Source organism: Anas acuta, chromosome 5 (assembly GCF_963932015.1).
Source record: "Anas acuta chromosome 5, bAnaAcu1.1, whole genome shotgun sequence".
Lineage (NCBI taxonomy): Eukaryota > Metazoa > Chordata > Aves > Anseriformes > Anatidae > Anas > Anas acuta.
The window spans coordinates 40,572,496-40,595,354 of NC_088983.1; the positions used below are offsets into that span (position 1 = coordinate 40,572,496).

General features: G+C 43.7%; 1 long non-coding RNA gene across 3 annotated transcripts; it reads left to right on the forward strand.

The window, feature by feature from the left end:
* Nucleotides 1-2,900: 2,900 nt before the first annotated feature.
* Nucleotides 2,901-20,386, forward strand: LOC137857616 (uncharacterized). 3 transcript variants are annotated; one of them, XR_011097182.1, is made up of 6 exons: nucleotides 2,901-4,490; nucleotides 4,886-6,527; nucleotides 7,644-7,820; nucleotides 10,520-10,565; nucleotides 12,707-17,794; nucleotides 18,366-20,386. It is a non-coding gene; the product is annotated as an uncharacterized lncRNA (long non-coding RNA). The 3 variants fall into 3 exon arrangements; XR_011097183.1 differs by lacking the exons at nucleotides 10,520-10,565; nucleotides 12,707-17,794; nucleotides 18,366-20,386 and having other exon boundaries at nucleotides 4,886-6,807; nucleotides 7,644-9,845; XR_011097181.1 differs by lacking the exons at nucleotides 10,520-10,565; nucleotides 12,707-17,794; nucleotides 18,366-20,386 and having other exon boundaries at nucleotides 2,903-4,490; nucleotides 7,644-9,843.
* Nucleotides 20,387-22,859: the final 2,473 nt, after the last annotated feature.

A 22,859-nucleotide genomic window follows, 5' to 3' on the forward strand; every position in this document is an offset into this window, starting at 1 on the left:
AAGGCGAAGTTTAGAACATGAACTGCGGCTTCTCCCTGGCTCCCCAAGCCTCTGCTTTTCTACTTGTTTAGTTCCTGGGGAGGGGATGCCGGGGAGAGCACGATATTCTGGGGCTGCGAAGAGGGAGAGGGAAAGGCAAATAACTTTCTTTCACTGTCGCAACAGTCTATTTGTCAGGTTTTCTTTGTTTTTATCACTTCATAAAGTAGGTCTATTAAAGACGGAATGTTGCCTCCTAAGATGCTGCTATATCGGTGAAAGTTTGCAATTAAATTACGGTTGCGTTCTTTCCAGAGTTAAAAATCAATGTTTTCTCACATTAAAGGGATTTTAATGCTTTTACTTGGCAGTTGTTAAGGACGCCGTAAATTTTATTATAATGCCTTCCGAGCTGCGAAGCCCGGCGAGCGGACAGGTTGATATTCACTTTGGGTTAGGGGAAAGAAGAGCTTGTCGCTGGTTTTGTTTCTCTCTCGAAAGGGCCTTCTTCACAAAACTCGGCTCATTCCGACCAGCGCAAGGCAGAGCGATGCCGAGGGGGCGGGGCAGCCGGGCTGTGCGCCCCCCAGCACTGCTTGCTGCTGACCGGCCCCCCGGCTCCGGGGGCTCGGTCCGCCCCCGATGCTCGGCCGCTGCCCGCGGGGCTGCAAGAAGCCGCCTGCGCGGGCACTGCACGGCTCTGCTGCGAGCACGCGGCGCGCTAATGAAGGCATGTGTCTGTGCTGGCGAAAGACCTTTACGTGTCTGGGGAGAACCTACTTACAGAGGGGACTACAAGTTAACAGTTGGAAGTAAATGGGAGCCGGAATCAGGCTGGCAGAGTTGTTGTTTTTTTTTTTTTTTTTTTTTTTTCATTGGCCAGAACATTTTGTCTTTACAGGTTCCTGCCAGGTAAAACACACTAGGGGGCTGATTCTGACCCACTTACAGGGGTTAACTCCTCGAGCCGCAGGAGAGTTCGTTCCCGGGCCGTGGACCAGAAATAGGCCCTATCGCCTGGTTTGTCTGAAGCGCGTTTAAAATTCCTTAAATTAGCTCCATGAAGAAACAGTGCAAACTCCTTTGATTAAAGTGACTGTCAGATTCTTCGAGATTAGGAGAGAGAAAGCGCAGAGTAGGATGTATTTATTATTTATGCCACAGTCCTCAGCGCCCAGTTGGAAGGGGGGGATTACGGAGGGTGTTTGAAGGGGGGGGGGGAGAAAGGGAGGGCGAGCCAGGGAGATGCAACAACGCTGGCTGGGCGGGAGGGCCGAGCCCCTTCGCTCCTTCCCCTCCCGGAGCCCCCCGAGCAGCTGGGGGCTCCCCAGTCCGGTGCTGCCGCTGGCGGCCCCCGGGCAACGCCAGCTCCGGGCTTTTCCGTCCCGTCCCGTCCCGTCTCGTCCCGTCCCGTCCGTCCCGTCCCGTCCCATCCCTGTCGGAGCCCGCTCCACGGGGCCACGGAGCGCGCACGGCAGACGCTGCGGGATGCGGGGCCCCAGCTTGGTGCGGAGCTGGGTCCCCCGCGCGGCCCCGCGTCCAGGTGGCTGAGCCTCGGATGGCCGGGTGCTCGCCCTTAGCGTGGGGCAGGGGCGAGCGGCAAAAAAAACTGAATGGGAGCCGCGCGGCAGTGTCGGGGGAAACTAACGATGTGCTTCAGCTCTTGCCATTACAGAGAAGGAGAGGGGGGGAACCCCCTTCTGATTAATAACTAGCAGGGTAATGTTGAGGGCTTTTTCTGCCGATTGCCTTTTTGAATTAGAGCCGATTTCTTCACACTTCAATAGGACCTGTCTCTTTTAAAATGACTGACAGATTTGTTTTCTCCTTTTTTCTCTCCCTGAGACTTAATGATGTAAATTTTCTAATTAGTTAAATCGCGTTGCTTAAAGGCCTTAATATTTACCGGGCAAGGACCGATAGCCGCGCTCGGATCCCTGGAAAGAACCGGAGCGGCTTTTCGGGAAGGGAGGGGGCAGCCAGGAGGGAGGGGAGGGCTGGGGGAACACAACGCAAAACGAGAGCTAAAGTTCAGCCCGGAGCTTCTTCCCTCCTCCCCCACGCCCCCGAACCCGCTTTTATTTTTCAATCAGCTAAGATTTAATTAGGAGCCCCCAGGCCGGACGATCTGATATTTTCTCATTAGTTTCCCATCAGTAATCTCGAGTGTTAGATTGGCTTAAAGGTTGTCAACATTTGACCAATTTTATTTAAGGCAAAGAAATCACGCATTATAGCTCCGGGACCTGAGATCTGAAAATAAATCCTGCCCGGATCAGCGGAACTAACAGGCGAAAAAAATGTTGACAATTTCTCGCCGTATTTAATAAGTTGCATAATGCACGGTACACACAGAAGGGCGGCCGTGGAGGGGGGTGTGGGTGCTCTCCGCGCAGCCACGGCCGGGCCCCCGCCATGCGCGCACCTTGCGCGGCGCCCGCCCGGGGCTGCGGGCACAGGGAGCGCGGCGGAGGGAGAGGGCGCGGGGGAGGGGGTTAAGGACTGGGGGGCGCCGCGGAGCGCGGCTGCGGGTGCGGCCCTGCGCCCCTGCGGGAACGCGGGCGCGGCGGGCACGCGGCGCGGGCTCCCAGGCGCAACGTCGGAGCGCCCCCTGCCGGCTGCGCCGCGCAGCCTCCGGTCGCGCCGGCCGCTCGGTTACGCGCCGGGTGTGTGTGTGGGGGGGAAAGCGAGGCCATGCATGGCGCCGGGAGCGCGCATCGCCAGCCTGGCGAGGGAGCGCGCTCCCGGCCCCTTGCTCTTCGCTCCGCAGCCGGCTTCGTGGGGCTGGGGGAGACTTTTTGCCGAGTGTCTTTTATTTTTTTATTTATTATTTTATTTTATTTTATTTTATTTTATTTTATTTTATTTTATTTTATTTTATTTTATTTTATTTTATTTTATTTTATTTTATTTTATTTTATTTTATTTTATTATCTCATTCCATTTTAAAGAGCACCGACGGGGAAAAGAGTGGGCGCTGATAACAGGGGTCAAGGCGCTTTCGCAGTCCCTGCCATTTGCCCCCCTCCTCGCCCCTCCGCGGAGTCCCCCGGGCAGGGTCCCGGCAGGGCGCCGGGCATCCCCAGCCGCATCCCCAACCCCAGCCGTGCCCGGGGTCCCCGCCATGGCTGCCCGGCACCCGCCCGGCCCCGCTGCGCGCCAGGCATGCATAGGGCCAGCAACCGGGGTGAGGGGAGCGAAAAAGGCAATAAAGCAGGGCAAAACGAGTGTCACATGGTGCCGGTAATTTATAGGTAACCAAGCCTACGGTTCTGTGTTTATGGAAAACACGGCAGAAGGGTGAAACCAACCGATGTGCCGCGAGGTTGCATCCCAGACGTGTCCCCGCAGCGACAAGCGCCTGCCCCGTACCTTCCTCGCCCCTGGAGCGAGCACCCGCAGCTCCTCAGCGCGGCACCGGCCGCCCCCCCCCCCCGCTGTCGGCTGGGGAGCTCCGGGGACAGGAGGGGGATGCGGCTGCAGGGGAGACCCCGGTCCGGCGCCCTCCGGACCCCCGTTGGTCCCCGGCGAGGAGGACGCGGTCCGGCGGGGGTGGTGGGGAGAGTAACAAAAGCACAACTCCGCTCGGAATCCACAAAAATATATATTAAAAAAAAAAATCATAAGTCGGCCGCGTTTAAAGAGGCACCCGAGCCTCTTTGCGCGCTGAGGTGCTCCAGTTAAATATTTATAGTTGGCGTGATTATTTTGCCCATCGGAAAAATAAAAACAAAAGCAGAACACCGCCGCGCAAACCTGAGCCGAGTTGCGTTGGGTCAGGGCTGTGCCTAGACAGAGCCCGGCCAAAACAAAGCTTTGCGGATCTGGCTTGCTGGATCGAGACAGTAGTTGCTCAATTTTATTTTCTTTTAAAAATGTGCGTGTGAGGAATGGGGGAGGGTGGAGGGGAATATTTATCAGAATAGCAGAAGACACCTTTCTTGAAACAAAGGCGAGGGGAATCATCTCGATTGCAAATCCATCAGGCAGAGAGCAAATAACAATATTTATAGGAAGGCATTCAGAAATACGGTGTGCTTAAATAACAACAACAAATGCTTACTACAGTTGCTACAGCGCAGCTTAATAAAAAATTAGCCTTACTGACAGTCTTGTCAACATCTTAAGTAAATTATCATAGCGATGGTCTTTGGAGAAGAGAACCCACACTCCTTACTAAAACACCTCCTATCATTAATCTTAAACCACTTGAAGATTATGATGGAAAGAATGGGATCAGTAACCATTATCATCTCAAATTGCTGTTAAAAACTCCGCTGTTTATTTTTGCAACCAAAGCAAATGTAGCTGGGAAATGCAGAAAAGGAAGAAAGGAAAACACAAGAAAGGCAGAACAATTGAGGCGAATCCTGTTGCAACCTCGATGATAAACACATGGAAAAAGCTGTTACTACTCTGTGGATTGCTGGAATTTGGGTAGACATTAGAAAAATAAACAAAGCAATGGCTCCGCACCAGCTCTGTTAGAGCACCGGTACATTCAAGGAAAGGTAACTTCTTAAAATTAATTGCATTTTCCTGAATATTCTCTATTTGCCTTTATCTACATCGATCGTTTGATAAAGATCGAAACTATTAAAAACGAACTTACACCTTTTATTGTTAATTTCCGAAAATAAATTCATTTTTAGCCTTTTTTTTTTCCTGATATTTTCGTATGCATTGTTTGATTTATTTTTCTTCCATAACCGTCAGAATAAAGCCTATATCATCATTCTAATGGGGATCATCCGACATACTCGAAACATTTACTCAAAGTGAAGTCTGTTCAGAAGCGCTCTGTTATTTTTGTTGTAACCTCTACTCTTATCACATCACCCCTCTTTGAAATGATTTTTTACAGCTGAAAAATAATTTGTTGTTGTTGTTGTTAAACTAATTCCAGGATTTGGTGGCAGAGAAGGGAGAAAGGGAGAAGCTGCTGATTTAGGGACACTGGACCAGAAACGCTACCAACGGCTCTTGACACCTTCAATGAATCCGCAAATCGATGCGATCTGGGTACCCGCGGCTGAACTCAATCAGACGCAGCTTTTTGAAGTTGTTGCCTCCAAACGCAAAAGTTTACACGAAGCCTTTATCGGCGCGATGCACCCCGGCCAGCCCTTCCTCCCCCCCCCCCCCCTTCCCCCGAGAGGGAGAAGGGGCGGCTTTAGGACAGGAGGATGCCACCTAGAATCTCCTAACCCCTTATTTTCGCCTAGCGGAGCTGCATCTCCCCGCGTCACCGGCCACCACCCGTTTCAGCTGCGGGTTGCTGGTGGCGGGGGCGAGCGGGCGGCGCTTCCCCCGGCCCCGGGGGCGCGCTCCTACCGGGGGCGGCACTGTGCGGGTGCTGCGCGGGGCGCGCAGGTAGGCGCCGCCGGGGCCGCGCTGCCCGCTCCCCCGTCGTGGCCCCGCAGTGACCCCAGCCCAGGGCTGAGGGGAGGTGAGAGGTGAGAGGTGACGCCGCGAGCTAGCGCAGACCTGGCCCTTTTAAAGCCACAGCTAATCAGTCCTCCGCTAAATTAAAACCTGGGAAGCCGAGGGGAAGCAATTTCGTTGTGAAGAATTACGGGGCGCGCACCGGCACGGAGGGGGCACGGCAAGGATGGCTGCGCACAGCTCAGGGGCCGGGGGGCTGCAAAACACCCGGCACGCCGTGGGGATCCGGTGGATCTCCGCGGGTGTGGGATCACAAGCGCACACCCCAATAAAACCCCGGTTTACCGCTGGAAAACTTCAGCCCCAGAAAGCGTGCGGCGGGCTGGGGAACTCAGGACGCCCTGTGCCGGGCGGTTTAATTGCCTCCCTCGCCAAGGGCTTGGCGTTTCATTAGGGCACGTGAAGAATTAAAGTGGAAAAAAAAGTGATAAATTTTCCTGTCAGTTCATTTGTCTTCAGTTGCGAGTTGTTCTTTAAGCTCCGTGAGAAATAAGGAGCCAGCCGCCCCAGAGGTGCGAGGACGAGCGTGCCCGTGTGTGCGCGCCCCCGAGGGAAAAACGCGTGGGACCTGGGCGCGGGGTGGCCCACGAACTGTGCAAAACGGTGACGGTTCAATTTTTCCTCCTCAATTAGGAACTATCCCTCGATTTGTTTGGCACCCATTACTTTTTAATAACTCCGTAGAATCAGGAGAGGAAGAATAAATGTCTGCTGCGAGTAACCCGCTGTAGCGCAGTTGTTTTGCTGGGTTAATGTGCAGCTGCATGCGCAACACGAGAATGGCCGTGAACGAGATGCACAGGAAAAGATATAAAATAAAGACTGCTGGAGGAATAATGATATTTGCCAATGTATTTACGTCAATGGGTCGTAGCAAGAAACACCGAGCTTTGCTAACGCAGCTCCGGTACATCCAGGCTCCAAGGAAACTTTGCTTTTTCCTGCGTTCTAGGCAGCAAAACACGGGACTGAGGAGGCTGCGAGCCGCTTTCCCGGCTGCTGCTGTAATTAATTTAGGTGTTGCGATCACAGATCCGAGGGAGAAGGACGGGGCTGAATTCGCCTGCCCGCCTCCCCTTTCCCTGGCGCAGCCCCCAGAGCAGGTAAGCCGCTGCTCCAACTCTTTGTAACCGAACAAAAGGGGGAGCGGGCGCCTGACGTCAGGGAGCAGCATCCCCACGGGGGCCCCTCCGGCCCCAAACCTACCCCCCAGGGCTGGGGCGGAGGGTTGGGGTTGGGGTTAGGGTTAGGCTGGGTTAGGGGGCGGTGCTCGCAGAGGCTGTCCCGCAGCATGGCGGGATCACGGGCGGGGGGCGGTACTGGGGGGGGGGGGTCGTCAATGCCCAGCACCAAACTTGTTCAGACCCCAAAACAGCCACCGAAGTAAGTTCAGCGGGCGGCAGAGGCGCTGGGCTCGCTTGTACGGTCAGCGGTGCCGTCACGGTGCTGTGCGACCCTGCAGCCGGGCGGGGGCGGGGGGAGGAGGAGGAGGAGGAGGAGGAAGGGCACGGGGGCGGTCAGCGGGGGGCCCTTTCCCGGCGGGGCGCAGCGGCCGGGGGGCGATCGCCACCCCCCACGCCCCGGGCAAGCTGTCAGCGCCGCCGGCCCCTCCTCGCCCCCGCTCCCCCCCTCACCAGCGTCAGCACGGAGCCTTTGGGGCGGTTTCAGCTAAAACAAACAAACCCGCCAAGATTCACCGGCGAGAGACGCGCCGCCGGCCCGCAGTTTTAGGATGAGGCTTTTCAGGGGAGGCCGATGGGGCCGCAGCCCCTCAGCGGCCCGGTACAGCCCGGTTCGGCCCCCCCGTGGGCGCCCACGTGGGACAGGGCCCGGCGGGGTGGGGGAGCCCCCCCCAGGGCGGCTGCAGCGGAGCGATGCCGGCCCCTCGTCCGTGGGGCTGGGGGAGGGAGACGTTGTTGTCAGTGCCGATTGTTAACCCAAATAATGATAATAATAATAAAAAAAATCGTTACAGCTGGGCACTAGCTGAATATGGCAATTACTATTATTGCCAATCACGATTAGAAATAATTATCCTGAAAGCACGAAGGGCTCAGCTGCCAAGGTGTTTTGAATAAGCGCTCCGAAATGAGCAGTGAGCTGTTGGGTTCACACATAGGGAAGACTGCAAACTTTCAGGTGCAGGAGTCTCTAATGGAGACCCTACCCCCATTGGGCTCTGGTTTACTTGCCAGGCTTCACTTTGTCATCTCTTGCAGGTCCACCGCAGTTTTGATCCCATAGCACCCTGCATGGGGCTGTCCTGCAGCACCCATCCTGCTCTCCTCCACCGAGACCCATGACCGCATCAGATGTCTGAGCACCTTCTCAAGGCACTGTGCTTGGGTCCCCCCATCTTAAACAGAAATGCAGCAAGCACGTTACCTCCTAATGTGGTAAGCAGAGTGAAGCCCTGCTTGCTCTGGGTGCGTTCTCCAACTCTACACAGGCCTTTCCTTTTGGGTATTTGAAGTGATGTGCAACTAGGAGGAGGTCACAGGTGACTGACAAGTTCAACCTACTTAGCTCAATTATCCAAGTTTCATTTCCAAATTGTGTTCAATTTGATCTTCCTGCCTCCCTCCAAATGATCTTAGAGGGGAAAAAAATCAAATGAAGTCAGACAATTTAAGCCAAATCCTGTATACCATTATTTATATGTAAAATCATTTTTTGTGATATATACTCCTATTAATGGTTATGGGATGCTGGATCCTTCCAAGTGGATTTATAAACCTAGCCATCAAATTATTTCAAAGGCAAGCCTATTAGGGACAAAAATAATTATAAACTTTCAGAAGCTTTGTAAAAAATAACTTTCTGAATGTTGTCTCTTTAAATTTTACTTAAGTTTTGTTTTTAATTTAAGCCTGGAGGCACAGTAGAGAGAGATGCAGAGTCTAATAAGGAGTTTGGAAAATAATGTGCTGTAATCCAGTGCCGAGCTATTTCTCCATAAAATATAGATAAGGAATCAATTCATAAGCACAAATATCTACTACGACTGAGTTTTAACATAACGTTTCACATGAGCATTCTTACATGCATTATTAAGGAGATAACAAAAGTGCTTCAAATCAAGCCCCATACAGTCACATCTGGAAATGCTCTTTTCTGTCTAATTTTCATTTTTTTTTCCTCTGAAAAAAATGTTAGAAGAAAAACTAGTCTGTCCCCTTGTATATTAACTGTTACCATCAGCTTTTAATCAGCAACATGTATAGTTAGATTTACAGAATCCATTCCATGTTGCCTCTTTTAGCAAACAGTAAAATGAAGATAATATCTTTATTCATTTATAGAACCTGATGTTAAAACTAAAACTACACACAAATAGCATATACATTGCCTTATGCATATAGACAGGCATGCAGATACATAGACACAACACGTATATATGTGGAAACAAGTCATGACCATGAGTTGGAAAACATAATAAAAAGTATCTGTGCATTTCACCAGATCCTAAGTCAGACCTCATCAGATAAGAAGTGGTCTAGGGAAAATTAGTTTAAGATCAGACACAGCTAATTTCTGAAGGTACTGGAGCTTCAGCAAGCTTGGCTGTACAATATGTAATTGCTGTCGGTTTTAAAGGAAGCTCCTTAGGCTTTTGAGTCAAATAAAGCATTGCCTTTAAGTCATGAAGGGTTAATAAATTTGTCACAAGTTGCAAGCAGTTGAAACAGTTGTTGGGTTTTGTTGTTTGTTTTGTTTGCTTGTTAATGTAGAATGTAATGGAATTATGTTCTGAGGACAAAGATAAAAGACATCTCTAAGATCTGCTTTGTGTTTGTTTATTTATTTTTAAATTTTTTGTTTATCCTTAGAATGGAAAGGCAAACAAAGTATTTTCCAGAAGGAAATACTAAGGACTTTTTAGGAAAAAAAGAAGCCAAACCACCATCAGTGTTGTTTTTTAAATACTCTGGAGTTTTCTGAATGACTCTGATGTACTCACATCTGTATCACAACTATTTTCTTTTTGCTATTGTAAGTGGATATTCAAGCTAAATTGATGCTTTATGTATATCCTGTCTCAATTTGTAATACTCTATTCTCTGTAAGGAGATAATTTGAAAAAAAAAATACAAAAAAAAAGAAGTGATACCACTGACAACAATTTACTTAAATTCACAAACCTTGAAATTGATGCATCTCCTATCAATCATAGTCAGAAGCCACAGTAAAACACATCCAACATTTGTATATCAAAAGTAGGACTGAAAAAACACCCTGTTTTGTTCAATTTAAATGTCCTTCAACATGTTGTCATTTTATACTCTGGTATTACTGTGTGATTCTTACTATGGGTTAGCTTTCTTCTGTCAAATGTTTGCATGATGGTAACCTTGCGAAATTAAAGTGCATGCCATTATACTGCACAGATGTTTGTTCTCACTCAGTTACTGACAATGAAATACTTAAATAATAATAAGGAGATATTGACTTCTCTATTCTGTTGATATGAAGATCTGTTGATCTGTGAGGTTAATATTGATGAGGCAGAGTGAGGTAAATGTTTCATCAGGAAAGCAAATAAGTCCCAATTCCAGCATAAAAAAGCCAAACTTTTTACATACCTAGAAATTAATCCTTTTTGCACTTATTGGGTAGATGAACCCAATAAGTTCAACCTGTCAGCTAACGCTGAAGTAAATCCTTGATACTACATTCAGGAAACGTATTCCAAAATATGTCTATCATAAGTATTTAAAACTAAGCTCAAATGATGCCAGGCACTTAGGGTCTTTAGTCATGCTGCACGCTCTGTTATGAATGGCACGTTTCCTCTAAGTATTACTGGATGGCTCCACATACACCATCAATATTTTTCATGTTAAGGGGATTTGTGTTTGAGCTGGCAAAATGATTTTTTTTTTTTTAATGGGATGAGCTCTCTGTCAAAATATTATTTTTATTTGTTGTCTCATCAAAACATCTGTGAAAGTTCCCTCTCTTTACCCTCTGCCACAGAAGACAATACTGTACATGCTTTGAACAATACAAAGAACCATTTAACTTGATGGGTCTGGCAGAAGCAGCTACTTTTTTGTTCATTGTTATCTTTAGATTTTTCTTCTTTCTTTTTAAGGGAAGCTCAGAGCTGCTTTTTTTTAGAAGACTGTTCCATCAGTCAGGTAGGTCTCGTACTTTGACAGCATTATTTAGAGGTATTATTTTTAACGTATAACACTTACACATGTAACAATCTGTGTAACTTGCTTCTGGCTTCTGTATAGGAATGAAAAAGACATGACCCTAACATGCAAGACAATAAGTCAATACAGTTTGGGGTAAAAGTGTCAAAAGATTCAATTGTCAATTTTCCACTTTTTGTTATTAATTAAAGTCTTGACGCTGAGATTCAATTTGCAGGTGCAAAGGAAACATGCAAAGCAGCTCTCCCTGTAGTGTGACTGCTTGCAAAGCAAGAGCTCATTCACTCTGATCCTTCTGTATGGCAATGACCTGAAAATCCAAGTATCACTTCAGCTGCTCCTGTGAGTTATCTCAGTCTGGTTTACAGGGTGGAAGAGCCTTTTTCACAGCATCCTCCCTCTTGCCTGTCTGTAGCACAAACGTGTCTCACCAGGGAAAGCAAGCACCCAGTGCTTTCTCTGCATTAGCAGGACATTTTGTTGCTGGGACAGTGCAAGGAAAATTATTGCTGTTTGTGCTGCTCCTGCTCTGGAGGTGCTAGGATGGCAAACTAGTGCTCCTTCCAGAGATCGCTTAGGGGGTCTAATGCTTTTGTCTGAGAAAGGTAACAAAAACACGGATTCTTTTTTTGCCCTAATGCTTTCTTGTCCTTCACATGCCCTTCTCCCCTCTGCATGTTCAGCAGAATGTTGTTGCTGGTTTTTGTTTGTTTGTTTGTTTGTTTGTTTGTTTGTTTTGTGCCTAAGGCACATACTGGCTGCTCTTAAACATTTTCCTTCAAATGAACATCAGCTAATCCTTGTAATGCAATCACAAGAAAACTTTTAACTCACACTGAGATTTTTGTGGATTTCTCTAACATTTTCAAAATGCATTTTGCCAGTTTGGCTGCACACATTCTGTAAACCTCAAGACTTTGAGGCAAGGCCTCATGTGTACAGATATAACAACTAGATAGACCAGGGACTTGTGTTCCAAGTCATCTTTGTGTATATTTATCTGAAGGTATTTATGTGAAACAACATTAGATTCTCAAATCTTGGGCATGCAAAAGGAGCCAGCAAATATATTGAATGTTTTTGCTAGTAATTATACTTGAGAAATATGATCATATGCCTCCACTTTGGTGCACGTCCTTGCAAGTGCAAGGTATGCTCTCTATGAAGTTCACCTTAAGATACCAAGCTCATTTTTCAATGCGGTTTCAAGGCTGGAGTCCTTACCTGTGTTTCTTATATGGCAATAAACATATTGATGGAACAATTGTTCTGCTAGTAGATTAAGCTGAATGAGAGAAAAAAAAATCAGTAATAACTAGGGGATTCCCATGTCTAGTTGTACACTGCACAAAATAGATTGCAAGTGAAAGAAAAGGCAGCAAACTGTGTAAACAGAGTACAGATAATTCCCATGCTGTGAAAACCCTTCTACCTTAAGAACACTAGCAATGAAAAGGTTACAAGAAAAGGGGTAATAAAAATATCAAGAGAAACAAAATAGAAATAGGTTTCTTTGCAAGTAGAGAAGCCACTTTCTAATATGGTGGCCTTATACACAAGTACATTTGTCTTCCAGACCCTCTGCTGTTGATTAGAATTCTGATGCCACTGGAGGGGTTACAATTTTGTTGAGTTTCTGGATCTCAATTGCGCTGTCAAGGGGTCATTCTTTCTGGTAATAAGGTAGCTAGTGGCCCCTGGGAGAGAAGGAAAACAATTGACTCTTGAAAGCAGAAACATATACTGAAGTCTAGAGTAGATTTCTGGCAGTGGACCAGGTCTTTTCTCATAGCATTTGTCATTGTAGCAATGAAAAAATTGTGGGAGTTATACAGGCGGCCAAAAAAGGAAAACAGAGCACAACAACAACAAAAAAAGAACTAGATGTAATTTATTTTGGAATTATATTTAAGAGCAGGTTGTTTTTTGTTTGTCACACTGTTGGTTCACTTGTTAGAGATGTGGATCCCATTAGATAGAAATATGTTGCTTATTTTAAAGCAAATGATTATCAAATGACTATACTTCAAAACATTTTTTTGCTTTAATTTGAAGTGAAGTCATTTGAGTTTGAAACATATGCCTTTGCTAAATGCAGAATATTTTGTTGCCAAAACCAGACAACTTCATTTTGAGTCCACTGCTTGTGAGCATTGTTGATGCTGGACGTCACTGACAATATGAATCTTGGCAATCTTGGCAATAAGTCTTTACAGAGGTCAGTAGTAAAGTTTCTCTTATTACCACTACGCATTTAATTTTTTTTTCCTTTTTTTTTTTTTTTTTTTTTTTTTTTTTTAGTTCTCATTCCATCAGGTCAAAAATGGTCTCACTACAGAATCATACTCATCTAGAACAAATGCTATACTGCATTTGATTGGCTTTGGAAGTATTATTCCACTTTGTACAAGAGGATAAAGCTCACTTCTGAAAAAAATAATTTCCACATCTTTCTAAAAACTGGTTCACAGGCTATATTACCAGGGTTTTATTTTTTTTATTTTTTTTTTTTTCTGGTTGTTGTTGTAGTATAATCATATGTAAAGCATTCATGCATGCGTGTGTATGCATACCACCACACAAACACATCACTGACACTATATGTAATTTGACATATGATTTATATTATACTCGCAAGATTTTAAAGTGGATTTCAAATTTATTATGCGTTCTAGCACTGCAGCAGATATACACGGATTCATCCCATCCTTTAACTGAAGTACCCAATATGGGATTGTAGCAGTTTGAGACTTGCTCTGTTGTCAATGGAGAAAGGCAGGCAGACCCAGAAACACTTCTCTGAAGGTACTTGCCTTTCTTCATTGACTATAGAACAAGCCTAGAGCAAATACACTCCTAATTTAGAATAAATGACAGATGTGGACTACAAGAAATCCTGGCAGGAATGTGCAGACAAATTTCTGTACCTGCTGCCATCACCTATAAAAAAAAAGAAAAAAAGAAAAAAAAAAAAGATCTTTCAATTTAGGATCTAAAATGGCTCATATAGATAATTGTGTGTGAAGTTTTACACAGAAGAAAACCAAAAGAAACATGGGCTCAATCTTTTTAATTTTAGCTGTTGAGAAGTTGGACATCCAGTCCAAAATAGCTGTCCCATTTTACACCAAAGTCTACTCATTTAACTCATACGTCTTAGAATTAGATGAAATATGATGAGGGGGAGGATCCTGAGCCAAGAGTGAGAGGTAAAATAATGGGTGGGGGCACATTCATTACAGAACAAATTTAGATACCTAAATTAGGGGAGGTGACCTTTGGATTAGGATTTTAGGTGCCTGGGATAACTTCTAGAGAGCTAAAACAAAGTGAGATGAAATCAATTTTTTGCTAATTTATTTGTGCAAAAACGGGCAGAGAAGGAGGCATTTGCAGACTTAGGGCAAAAAAATAGTTCTACTGTTTCCTGGTAAAGTCCTGACAACCCCCTGCCTTGTTGCATTAGATAAAATGGGAAGAACAAAGAACATCTTGAAGAAGCCCTAATCTCATACCACATACAGTATTGTGCAACAGGCTGTGGAAGGAAGGAAGAAGGGTGCTACTCCTTATGTAGTGTTAGGAAGGCTAGCTATAAAAATGACTTTTCCTCATGCCTATATGTGGGCACAGGGAAATCGGCAATTGGAAATAGATGTTTTCACTTAAAACCCCAACTCTCTCTCTCTCTCTCTGTAACACACACACAAACACAAAATAGCTGTAGTTTTGCATATACATTTCAGTGTCCAAGAGTATGTCAGTTTTATCTTGTTTATCTCTTGCATCAGACAGCTCGTGGAAACTCATTTTCATACAACTATGTAGTCTCGTGTTTTATTCAACCATAAAAGCAATTTTATAAAAAGCTCTAGCGTGATTAAAATAACTAACCTTCTTTCACTCTGAAGGTCTTTCCTTTGTTAGTTTTTTTAGTTACACCAATTAACACACCAATTGCAATGTCTGATGTTATACTTCTTGTTAGGGTGAACTTTGGTCCCAAGTAGATTCTAACTGGACTTTGTACACATTTACAATTTCATTTATAATTCAGGATCCTACAGTGCACCATTTGTTTAAAGAATATGACTGTTGTTTTCAGACCTTTTAATTTAGAGCATCTGTTGTTGAAGGAGCTGAAAGGTTGTTTACTCATTAACAAAAAATTTTCTACAGGTAATATTTAAAACAATATCCTGCTGTCTAGAATAACACAGTAACAGAAAACAAAAATCTAGTACTCAAGTTAGCCATAAGACAAACTAACTGGTGATATATTCTACTGTGAGCTGAAGCACCGTCAGATTGTCAAAAGGAATTAGTTCTTAAGCAAGGTATTTATAGGAACATAAGACCGGAAGGCACCACCAGGGTCACAGAATCATTGTAATAGAAGAGAATTTGTTAAAAGACATTCCCATATGATCCTATGAACCCCTCCCCCCCCCCCCCCCCCCACCTTCTCTGAAACTCCCTGCTGGTCTCACCATAGAGTGAAATTCCATTTTGACTGTAAAGCTGGCACTCAGCATTTTCTGACTATATGATCACGAGGTACTGGCCAGACACTGAAGCAATTTAATACCTGTAGGTGCATCAGTTCCCTGGACCTAGATCCTAGTTCTAGATGTTGACTGACTGAGCAAAGAACAATTAATAGTCATTCCCCCTCTCTGAAAATCAAAAAATGTATCAGAAGGAATAAAAACCCTTCCCGGCTATTGCAGCTAATTAATAAACATCTTCTAATAGGATAAATAAAATATAAATACAGCAGAAATACACATTCAAATGAAATAGTTTAAGAATTGAGAAAAAGAGCTGCTCTGCTGTCCTTAACTCTTAAAATGAGGCTTTCAAGACTTTTAAGCAGCTGGTGACCAGATAATTCAGATATTTGCAGGCAGAATTGCACACAGAAGTGAAGAGGAATCTACTGCAAAGGCCTGAGCAACTGCAGCCTGTGGTGATTCATCCTACCCACAAGGCAAGCAGCTGTTTTCAGCAGAATCTGCAGCTTTTGGGTGGACTCACTGGCCTGGTATCCTTTCTCCTGCAATGCTATTAAAGTGAGTGGAATTACATATGGGATGAACTTGGCTCTTTAGGTGTGGGAGAAACCATTTCCAGTACTGACATATGGATATTAGCACTTCTTTATGCAGGGCTTACAGACAGGCTTTAGGAATGTTTACAAGGTGGGAAGGACAATGAAAGAACATGTAAAATCATTTCACCCTGATTCATCTTTGGAAGGGACTTTGCATGTGGATCTCTCTCTTTTCAGTTGGCTGTTTCTGCCAGAACCCGTTCTTCCAATTCTGAACCTCATATCCCTCCCACAGCAAGGAATTTGGGCTCTGTCCAGTGGAAGACTGGGAAGAATATATACATTTCCTCCACACTCCCACATGCTCCTAGTCTTGGGGACTAAGGATAACACTGCTGAAAAGTGCATGTGAATGGAGAAAAAGTTCTCAGGAGCTGGTATGAAACAGGACACCAGCAAATCCTTGACATGGGCTTTGCCCCAGTTCTAGGAACAAAAGCTCTCTCTCTCTTTTTATTTTTTTTTTATTTTTTTATTTTTTTCCTGGCAATCAAAGGATGGCAAATGTATCCCACTTGTGGAAGGACTTTAAGCAAGTCAGGCCAGTCTCCCATCAGCCACTGTGCCCATACTACCCAACAAGATAATACATCTCGTGAGTCCATTTAAATTGAGACAATGAACTGAGTCAAGTACCGTATTTTTATACCTAGGGGACCAATTGTCTTTCAAGGCTGCAGAATTTTAAGAGCCATAGCAGAGTTACACAGCTACTTGAACCAACAACTTTCTTTCACAGATACAACAATGCAAACAAGCTATTTATTGGACAGAGGAGCTGGCTGTACCATAAAACTGCTCCCAGAATACACCTCATTTAACACATTTGCTTCTTTTGCCATAGGTTCACTGCAATCGAGAAGGCTGGTATTGTGGTGAAGAGGTTTTATTCAAACTTATTTTACACTTTCACTCATTATAAATGTAAGATGTTTGCCATTTCTGTGGTGTTATATCATACACATAGAAAAATAGGGTGTGGGAAGGTCTCAACTGTTAATGATACAAAGGTACAGGGTCATTCCTCAATTAGAAGTTTTGCTTTGACATAGATGTGCAAACCATTATGCTTAACCTCACAGCAGAATTTGGCCAGACATTCTCAGAAATTTGTCACAATTAGTCTTCGTGTGTGAGGTACAGAAAACATCTGGATATATGGGAACAATTTCAGAACATTATTCTCTTCTGGCATTCATATTTTTCTGTTGCTGATTGAGTTAATGATTTTCTGCTAATGCATCTTCAGATACCAATGCTGATACACGAGTTCAGGACAGATGGGCTAACTGCTTGGTTTGAATCTTGAAAATGAAGTATCAAGATTGAAAACAACATGAAAGTGCTTAATTTTTGTATGCCTAAATATATCACTGAAAACAGGTAAGGGGGTGATCTTTCTGAAGCAGCAGTGGGGAGCTTGTGATCTGAGTGATCACCTGTGAGTTACGGTTCACAGGCTTTATGTCTAGTTTTGCAACTGACACCTGAATAAACTTGGCTACATCATTAGCCTCTTTTTACACAAATCATCCTTTAAGTGACACTAATCTTTACAGTCTTCACATGGTTCCTTCCTGAAGCTTAATTCATTAATGTTCATGAAATATAATGAGACACTCAGACAAAATGTATGAGGTATGTGAAGACTATATACGGGTTGCTGTACCATAGCAATTCTGCAGGGGCCTTTTAAAAAAGAAACAAACTCCTGTATTTCACATACTATTTTGGTTCCTGAAACACTCCCAGGCCAACTGAGGTAAGAGCAAACCTCAGGTTTGTTTACATTTATGCACAGGCACCTACAGATAGATACATGCACAGGAAGTAACAGTCATAAGTACGATCGTGCTAATTTTCCCCATTAAGAGAGGAAGATGAAAAGGGACAGAATGGTGCTTGGCAATGCAGGAATGCTTACTCTTGACTTTTATTTCATTCCAGTACAGTTCATCAGTGCAAACACTTCACCCTTGCACTTCAAGCAAGGTCACTGAGACACTCAGTGATGTGTTGAACAAGACCAACTCAAGCTATCATCAGTTGAGGCAGCTTTACTTTATGTGTAAAGTATGTAAAAAAATTTATGTAAGTTACAGCTTTAGGGAGTGATAGCAGACTACAGAAATAACTGACAAATGCTTTGTTGCCTTTAAACAGGTAGAACACGGAGTGTATCCAGGTAACTCTTTTATTTTATTTCTCCCTACTTTCTACATCCCCTGCACTTTCCCACTACTGTCCTGATGTAGGACTTTTCCTGAAAGCAGAAAGTTTTCGAAGATACTAAAAATTTGGAAAATTCGTTAATCTAATTTTTATTAAGAATAAACAAAGTTTTGTGATGCATATGGTGTAAGTAGCAGCAAAAATGTAATATTTGCTTTACATTAAAGCTTCTCAAGCAACAGAAGTAGGAAAACAGAAGAGAAACACATCTTGCAGATGGTAGCAGTGGCACCCTAGTATTCCCCCTGAATGCATTTATACATTTTCATAACCCCTTGTTCTGTCTTAACACTCTCAATTTCTACAGCTCCTTTCTCAGAGGTACTTTATATTCACTTTCAAGTAGCATGTAGGCACTGTGGAATTTTGGTCAACTTAATATGAAGAACCTACATGCAATCTCTTCTTTTCTATTGTTGCTTTTTTACCTCCAGATGTTCAATTACCTATGAGAGTACTCAAGGAAACACAGGTATGTTGTATGCCAGTACTGAATCAGTTTAATTGAAAAAATAATATGTGATGTGTACAGTAAGGGAATTTTAAATGAACTCCCTAGCATATTCATGGTTAAATACAACGGTTTCGCTTTCTAATAGGATATAACACAGTGTTACTAAATGATTCCTACTAAAAAAACAATGAACTTAATACTCATATCAGAGCATTGCAGGGAGCCAGGCACATATCACAGATTATACTGGAGAGGACAGCAGGCTGCACTGTCACCCACCAAAGCCCCATCTCCAGTCATTTTGTTCTTTTGGTGATGGTGAAGTTCTTATGCCCATGGAAACGTGCCACTAGCAAGAACAACCTGATTTTAGGCAGTGACTTGTCATGTCTGATTGATGCTTAGGACTAGCAGGAGTTACATGGCAGTAAAAATCTCTGCTGTGCTAAGCACACATATGCATATATAGGCACAGTGGAAGCTTATCTCAAAGCTCCTGGAACTACTGCCACTGCCTTTATTGTTCTGCTTACATAGCACAGAGCTGCACTGATAAAGATCCAGGTAGGACAGATGTAAAATTGACAGATGAAGTATTTTCTCTAATAAACTGGACCTAAATGTTAAAATTTCCTCCACATTTATCAGTCTTCTAGCACATACTGGCAATAGGCTCCCTCATCCTTCTAAATGATCATAAATAGCTCTCAGGTTCACTGCATACCAGTCTTTGTGCATTGGTGTTATTGAAAGTAGGGCTGCCATCAGCTGGTTTTGAACCCCTAAAATTTCAGCCTGGAGAGGTGTCTGCTGTAGTTAAGGAAGTTCCTAAACTGCGGAAAGCTTGAGAGGTTATAGGAGAAGGAACCTTATCAGATGTTTGTCCTGTTTTTAATGCTTTTCCCCAAACATACCCTACTAATTCCTCAGAGGGAGTTTGGGCTAGATAATTCTTATCTCTGGCTAAAGAAGTTTTTTTTGTATGGACTTCTTTTATTCATAGTTATTGAATCACCCTTTAGCCCTGATTCTATAAAAAGCCAACCCTAGCCACCATCCCCCAAGTAATAACAGTGCAGGCAACTAAACAATTAACACATGATTGTTTGCAGTTCAGCACAAGGTTGATCTCCAAGCAGGCTTTGGTTCTTATAAGGAAGCCTTGTAGGAGGAAGACTCCTTTCTCCCTGCAGCATTAGCAAGCAGCCTGGAAGCACATCAGGCAATTGGCTTTAAAGGTCAAGAGGAAATCCCACCTGGGCTTCCTGTTGTTTGGTGGCTTCCAGCTGACCTTTGCTCTAAGGGAAGCACAGCTTGGAGGGGCTCAACTGGCCAGCACTGGCCCTGTATTTTAGGATTTAGTGGGAGTATGCGTGTGCTTTGGTGTGAGTGCCAGGATCTGTACTTCTCTCTACAGAGGCATCTAGGAGTGGTGTTTCCTGGCTGGGGCTTGGGTAAGCTTGTTGGGTGAGCTACTCCACTGAGAAGCTAGAGTTGTCTTCTGGGCCAGCCTGAAGGTGCTCTCTTATCTGCTGCAAATTGTTCATGTTTCTTCTGGAAATCAAGGTGTGAACTGCATGAAGGTGTGGTTGGAGCAAATGTGAGGAACTATCTGTGTGGGACAAACCAAAAGGCTGCTCTGTTTCTTGCGTAACTTAAAGGATAGAACTAGATGCTGGGAATGAACTTCAGCTTTGCCTTTATTAGTGTGTGTGGAAAGGGCTTATTGCAGAGCATGCTGTGCTTTGATGCATTCAGCTCTTTGCTTTTCCTAAAGCTTACAGAAATAGTGAACTGAGAATCAGTCCTTGGCTTGTGATTTGCACCTCTAATAAAGCCTGATGGATACTGATGCAACTTTATTCTGTGGCTGTGGTTATTTGGTGAATGCTTCCAGGTCGTGAATGTTAATGCCACTTTCAGTACACCAATGACACTTTGCACCCAAAGAACCTTTTACATTCCCAGGATGATCATCAGACCCTTCTGTGTAAATAAACACCTAGCACAACTTCATCGTAACACATACGTGCAGTCTTATTTATGTTATTAAAATACTGCATCTAGCAACGTTTCTGGTTTAGGTAATAGAATATCAGGTTCAATTACTGTTAATCCTTAACATTTGCCATGCTTTTCCTGCAATACAATAGTATTACTAAACTAATAATAACATTATTTAATTACTAGAATATGGATTTAGCATTTGGAGAAACTGTAAAAGCATTTTTTTTCTTTTTCTTTCCCAAAGAGTGTTGAAATATTGGAGAGGTGGAGCTGAAATACAAACAATAACAGAAACTGTGCCTTATTTACTTCAGGAGTGTGGTGTGGGTTGTATATAGTGTTTTAGAAAGTACTGATATTCATACTTATGAAATGAATTCATAAATATAATATTGTATATATTTCTAATACTTAAAAATACTTAAAGTTACATGGAAGATACCTTCCCTTCCATTTTGAAAGTAGAAGGGAAATAAAATGGAAAAAATCATATTGCTGATACTGGGGACAGTGGAAAGTCTTCTAGTAACTCAAGTGAGCTTTGGAATGGACTTAGTATTCTGGCAGAAGATGAAGTATTTTCTCACTTCCAATTCTGGCAGACTTATTTTTCTGTGGCTTTCAGTAATGCTAGTACTTAAATTAAAAATTATTCTTTGAGTCCTAGTGAAAGCAAGCTTGTTGGTTTTGGCTACCAGTATCTGTAATATGGTCTCTCTTCTCTCATTAACACGGACTTGTCATTCTTCACGTTAAATCCTACATGGTGTTCTTATTTCTTTGTGTACACTTTAATGCTGCAGTCTGTTTTCATCGAATGCTTTTGGAGCAGGAGTTTTGCAATAGATAAGTTTACAGTCCAAAATGGTATTCAAATGTTCTGTTATGTTACATGCATTTAACTTTCAGTTTCCAGTTGAATCCAAGTAAAACCTCTACACATTTCTTTGGCAAAACTATCCTGCAATTCCAGAGCAGCGTCTGGATGTGATTTGCACCTCTAATACAGCCTGATGGCACCTAGCTTATTCAGGTCATCCAGAAACAGCAAAACTGTTTTCTTTAGTCCTACTGTTTGCTTGACTTCCCTCTCTTCCCCCTCTCCCCACCCCCCCTTTTTTTTTTTTTTTTACCCCTTCCTTTCTCCTATATTGTGCAAAATAACCTTTGCTGGATGATTTTCTTTAAAAGATGACTGATCATCCACACAGGCAGTTGTCCAGATGGCCTGAGCATGCAAGTTTATTAGTTCACATGGGTGGAAAACTTGGTTTAGATTCTACAGTGTGGAAGAATATTTCCATACCGTTGAACTGTTTCTTCTGAATAGACACAAATTTGAGATTCAAATTTTTCCTTGCTTTTTCTTCTAGTTTTCATTAACTTACAGAAACCTGGCTTAATTTTCAGAGTGATATCTCTTTCACCAATTGTTCTTTGATTTTAGTTGAGAGATGCTTATCCAACTGCATCAAGTCTTTCAGAGTTTTTACTTATTCTCATGTGATTTGAAGCTTTTTTTTTTTTTTTTTTTATGTGAGCTTCCATACCATGAGAGTCCTACCTGGATATTATGTTCTTTTATTTGGTTTGGGTGGTATTAATCTTGGACTACTCCTGCCTTTATTGGCATTTCTGTAACCTTGAGGTTTCAACAGCATTTGACCACTCTGTCTGCCATGTTCACATACTTGTCACAAAGCAATGGAACAAGCTTGATCAAAGGCAGTTACTGTAAGCAGGAACTTGTCTTGCTTCACTGCTTTTCTGTTAGAGCACTCAGATAATGCTTAAAAATTTTCAAGGAACATCCTGAGCATTTCTGGAAACTTGGCCCATTGCCTGTTTCAGGTTAGGTGACCCAAGCGTGAAGTACATCCCTTCTGTGTTACTATTGAAATTTTGGCCACTGGCTTTAAATTGCACCTGTGCTTTGCTTTTAGGTCTGCACTAAATATAAGCCAGTGCAAAAGATTCTGGAGAGTCTCTGACAGTAACTTGATGGGAAGTTTGAATGCTTGTATCCAGAAATTAGACTGCTCAGTTGAGCTTCTCAGATGGACAGTTAGATTGCTTCAGGCAGCCAAGTTTGAAAAGCTTGCCCTACTTCTCTGCTTTTGGAAACACTAGCATAAAAATGACCTTTATAAGATAGCTGAACGTGTCGCTGCTTTATATCTGTATATTGTTCAATACCCAAACTGGTGTTGGGGTTGCTGTAAGGTTTTAATAGAAATATTTGGTGAAATTTATATAGTGATGTGAATGGGACAGAAGTTGTCTTATGTAGCAATTGGGTGCAATCCTTGATTCCCACTGCTGGTGGAAATTGTGTTCCAGGAAGCAAATAGTGTAGTACAGTCCTGGTTGCCACTCTTCCCAGCTGCAGGTGGGGAAACACCTGCAGCAGCCTTTCATCCTATCATCTGCATTTACTCAGATACTTGAGGGGATCAGGATGTAAATC